The 5,673-nt window shown below is 36.2% G+C and overlaps 1 protein-coding gene across 1 annotated transcript in view; it reads right to left on the bottom strand.

Moving 5' to 3' along the window:
• Reln (reelin) overlaps positions 1-5,673 on the bottom strand; it is a 323,527-nt gene that overhangs the window by 198,084 nt on the left and 119,770 nt on the right. The gene's annotated exons all lie outside the window — the stretch shown is intronic.

The raw sequence follows: 5,673 nt of genomic DNA, 5'->3' as shown, positions 1-5,673 counted from the left end.
GGTGTTTCATGCTTTCAAAGTATGCATTTCATCTGTCAACACAGATGGAAATGAACCAACAAAATGGAGCAGCTGCCTGACCAACACCTCCATGGCAAACGGATCCATCCAGAAATTCTTACTTGTTAAGTACTATTAAACGAGGAGGAAACAGAAAACGCAAATACTGTCTCTTACAGCTGTACCCTAATCATTTGTCTCTGGTTTTTCTCCAAGGATCTTCACTGTCTTTCACAATGCTTCTCTCTGTTGGTAAGCAATGAAAGAGGCAGCCAAGGTAGATCTGAGATAGCCCTCCAGGAATTTACATGAACACTTTTCTTTAAACTTGAAATTAAGAATCATCTCAGATTGCAAGATGTATGTTGGATAAAACTTGGTAAGAAATGACAGCAATGAACTTGTCCAGATGTTTCCAGAGTGACCAACTAAAACTGAACAGTGAACACTCAATTCTTTATACACTCCCAATGTTTATCAACTATAGATACGAAAGTGATGGATAATGCCTTTCTCACAGCACTGGCACCTATGAGGAATTTATGAACTGTTATTAATGCCACTATGATTATTATCATTATCACTTATAAGCACAGCTATTACAACTGATAGTCTTGCTTTTATCAGTGATTACCCAGTACCCCAGTACACATGAAGTTTTCATTCTACTGCAAACATCCTTCTTAGGTAAAATGCTGGACTTTGACCCAGTTTGTCTTCGGTGCAGAAGTCAAACACTCAGTTCATTTTCTTTAATCTCTGGTGGCAAAACCAAAATCATTCTCACAGTTAGTACACAAGAAGTGGCTTTGAGAATAACCATTCCCCCACATCACATGGGAAGAATGTGCCTCTCACTCTTAAATATGGCATAAATCCCCACAGTCCTGGGACAGAGGCACAGGCCAGGGACCGTAGCCATGGTAGCAACAGCCATTGTTTATAGAGTGTAATCAGTACTGTAAAACAGAGTCAACTGACATTAATCCTTTATTATTCTAGGGAAAATATACAAATTAATAAAAGGATATGAAATTCAGAGGAAATGAATGGTAAAACCATTGTAACCAATAATTAAGATAGGTGGCTGTTTAACAGGAGTGGGTTTCATGGTCCCTGTCAGGCAGGCTGCACAGTCCGCTTACTCTGGGAGAAGGCGAATGATGGTGGTGCTCTGGGGAGCTTGCAGCACGATATTTACTGACAGTTAAAGCCCCACGTACTTGGTGGTGAACAAAGGGCTGCTTAGGGATTTGAAAGAACTAAAAAATGATGATGTAATTAGAAGCATAATAGAATGTGGTGCACCTTTTCTTTCACATGGGAAAGTACTTTGGGAAACACTGGAAGATGATTCAGGCAGGAGAGTGGAGGGCCAACACAGATGGCTACATTACAAGAACATATTGATTCTGTAACCTTTTTCCATCCTCCTCAGCTTACCAACTCAAACAAAAAGCACAACAAATGTAAGAGCAAGGTCTACATTAAAAGCTATTTTCATATTAATTACTGCTGAACCAACAGATGGCAATGGCCTTCTACCAGCCTGGGGCAGATTTTAACCAGTGCCCTAGAACTGCAATTCTCTGCATCATGTAACTCCTAATTACTCTATTAAGCTAATTACTCAATTTCAACATCAACAATAGCACCTTCTTTACAAGCTTATAAGGATCATGTGTGTGCACACAGGCTCTATATACACATACAGATATGTGTGTATATCTACAATATATACTTGCCCAGAAGTATTAAGTGCACAATAAAAACTAGCTTTATTCCTTAATTATGGATGGCAATCCTACCATGCTTAAAAATTCTCACTTGAACAATTCTGTTTTGTAATATGGCATACTTCTCAATTGCTGATAGATTTACTCTTTGATTTAGTTAAGATAGAAATACCTTGAAAACATTAAATAGACATAGTACGGTACACATAGATTGAACATACTAACAAAACCCTAACAATTTAAAAGTCCATAATAAAGCAACATCTAAGACACACCTTGTAACCCATAGGAACATCATGATGTGTTTTCTAATTGGTTTTACTCAGTTTTTATCTCATAGGCCACCAAGTAAATGATATTTTACACAGAAGTTGAAGTTTAAATAAAGTTTAAAAAACAGGGAAGGTGGTAACAATGTTTGACAAGAATTGTACTCATTTCCTTACGTATGTAACTGTAACCCCTCTGAACATCACCTGTACAATAAAAAATAATGAATAAGATTTAAAAAACTGTTCTAGACCTCTTCATCACTTGGAAAAAGCAATTTTTGGAACAAATTTTGAAAGTAATATTTGGAACACAAAAATCAAAAGGGTGGTCATGCAAATGAGTTAAAAAGGACAAATTCTTAGATTTTATTATGGCATTTACTTGAAGTTTAATATGAAATATCAGAGAAGAATTTCTAACTGACCAGCAACTCAAAGATAATGCGATAAATTATTATCATGGTGATACAATTTTTTTTCTTAGTAGACTTAGATCCCTTGGCCACTTCTGCTTATGAAGGACCAGAAAGCAAAATCATAATATAAAAGTATAATACTTGGCAATATGAGGCAGAAAATGTACATTTATGCAGCAAAGGGTAGTAAAGCCAAATGGTAAATAATCACCATTGCCTGCACTTGCCTGTATTCAATAAAATACAGAAATAACATCTCCCTTTTAATTTAGTGGCAATGGGACATCATGCAGGATATTTTGACCAAAATTCTCTCTACACCCATGTGAAAAGAACATATTGACTTTTATTTTGTTAAGAGCCAGGGCTTTAGCCTCTTTTTCAGAATAGATTTTAATAAAGTTAATAGGATGTTTTTCCTGAATTGAGCAAGGAGGATGCTTGTTTCTAATACCAGACAGCTGGTGTGATTTCATCAAGTTCAAGTCAAATGATGAAGGGGTTTGACTGATTAAGGAAGAAATAATTTGTGTCAGGGAAGTGCCTGTGTTGAGAGTTTAAATTCACAACCTTAGGCAAGGTGTGCTGGCTCACACCTCTAATCACAGCTACTCAAGAGTTGAAGAGCAGGGGGACCACAGTTTGAGGCCAATATCAGCAAAAGTTAGTGAGATCTCCAACTCAATAAATAAGCCAGGTGTAGTTGTACATGCTTGTTATCCCATCCAAGTGGAAGCTGAGGCTCATGATCGGAGGCCAGCCTTGGGAAGAAACATAAGACACTCTGAAAAATAACTGAAGCAAGAAAGAGGTGAGAGTCTGACTCAAATAGTAAAGTACCTGCCTAGTAACTGGGACACTAAGTTCAAACCCCATTACTACAATAATAATAGTAACAATAATAATTTGCACTCCTTTATCTGACACTGAAACTTATTAGTAAATGAGATAAGCATTTCATTTTTATTGCCACTCCTCCGGTGATCTCACCCTGACTCAGCACAGGATATTTTTTCATTAGTAAATTACATTTAAATTTTTTCTAAGCTGTTTTACATTTTATTGTCACATACTGGAAAAAAGGCGGTCCAGTTGAGGGTCTAATGATATTTTCATATTGCTTTCTTTTATTATTTAGTTTTTTATTGTAAAGGCGATGTATAAAGAGGTTACAGTTAAATAAGTCAGGTATTGAAGTACATTTCTTTTTAATCAGTGTCACCCTTGATTTCTTATTATACACATTTGTTGGGCAAGCAAGCTCATGATTTCAATCCCTACTCATAAGGCTAATAATCGCCAAATTTGACCTTCTGAACCATGCATCCAACCTCCTGTCAAATACTTCTTCTTTTACATTAAAACCCTCAAGGTTTGTACCAACTTCCTCTGAACCTATGCCTTTCTTATATTTTCTGTTTCAATGAAAGATACACCTGTCCATTGAGCTACTCAAACCTGTCCTTGACATCTATCATTTTCTCATCGCTTCAATCAGCACATAGCTTTCTCCCTTCCCTTCCTTAAAAAAGTTTTGTAATATCCACATTTCTCCATCTGCTTTTAACTCTAGCCAACCTGATGTCCCAATAAACCACTGTAATTAGGTTTCTATTTGGTCTTTCTGAATGTACTTTTCCATTTTTCCATTTGGTCCTTTATCCTCAAAGGAATACTTAAAAACTCAAATCTGATCAACTCTTTTTAAAAACATTTCAGTGACTACTACCTTCAAGATGAGGTTCAAAGTCTACAGTAGGTTGCAAGACCTTTAATCTCTTCACTAGACATACCACCTGAATTAACAGCCACAAATCTCCAAGTATAATGGACAACTATTCCCTTGCCCTTTCTTTCTTTCTTTTTTAAATAGTTCTTTATTGTGAAAATACTATACAGAGGGGTTACAGTTACATGAGCAAGGTAATAAGTGAATTTCTTATCAAGCATTGTTGCCTCTTTCTTTGTTTTTCCCCTACCATCACTTCCCTCCCACCTCCTCAACTACACTCCCCGCCCCAAATTGTAAAGTTTTTTTTTTTCGATATAGTGTATTGTACATCTCATTGTATCTGAATTTACATGCTCTAAATACTACAAACTTTCCTTACCCCATCCTCATTGTTTAGTAAATGTGAACAGCTTCTAGTTCTTCTTGACTAAAGTTATGAAGTTTCTATCTTTATTATCTTATTCTTTTTTAATTTAATTTTTATTTATTTTTTATTGTGAAAATACTGTACAGAGGGGTTACAATTACATGGGCAAGATAATGAGTACATTTCTTTCTTTCTTTCTTCCTTTCTTTCTTAATCTTTAAACTGTTGCACACAGATTTCAATTCAAAAATGTCAATTTATATGCACAGTTCATCTTGATCAATATCACTCCTTCCATCATTTTTCTTCCCACATATCCCCCCAAGTTTCCTAGTTTCATTTTCACATACATACATTGAGTATTACAACTCTATTCATTGAAGAACTACTTCTGAATTTTGTCCAGAGTTCTGCTTTGTGCTTTACCTTTTAGTTTGGGCTGCTGTAACAGAATGTATAGCTTACACAGAAAACATCTGATTCTCATAGTTCCAGAGGGTAGAAAATCTAAGACTAGAGCACTGGGAGATTCGGTGTCTGATTCTTGCTGTCCTCGGATAGGAAAAGCTATAAAGTGCTCTAGTGCTCTTTTATAGGGGAGCTAATGCCATTCATGAGGGTTCTTCTCTCATGACTTAAGACCTCTAAAAGGCTCTACTCCTTAATACCATCATATTGGGTTAGGATTTCAACATTTGGTTTGTGGGGGGCACAAATATTCAGTTCCTAACACATACTTTATATATAGATGTCTAGCTCCAAAAAAATCATTCCTCTGCCTGGCCACCTCCCAATTACCTTTCCATCTCTGCTCAGAAATCCTATTCTCTTGGAAAAAAAAACTTCTTAATAGCCTAATGATTGAGTTGGTACTGTATGTTTTACTTTCCTAGCACTGTAAATATTCCAAGGACATCATAACATACCTGCCTACACTAAATCAAAGAAGAATTCTGAGATTATCTTCTCTGTCTAGTACATATAGTATATGCCACTGTGGATCATCACACTTATTAAATAATAATGATTTTTTATTGTGAAAATGCCATACAGAGGGGTTACAATTACATGGCCAAGGTAATGAGGACATTTCTTATCAAACATTGTTGCCTCCTCCTTTGTTTCCCCTTCCCATCCCCTCCCATCTCCT

Source organism: Dipodomys ordii, unplaced genomic scaffold (genome assembly GCF_000151885.1).
Source record: "Dipodomys ordii isolate 6190 unplaced genomic scaffold, Dord_2.0 Scaffold195, whole genome shotgun sequence".
In the NCBI taxonomy this organism is placed as follows: Eukaryota; Metazoa; Chordata; class Mammalia; order Rodentia; family Heteromyidae; genus Dipodomys; species Dipodomys ordii.
This window is presented reverse-complemented; position numbering and strand designations above follow the sequence as displayed.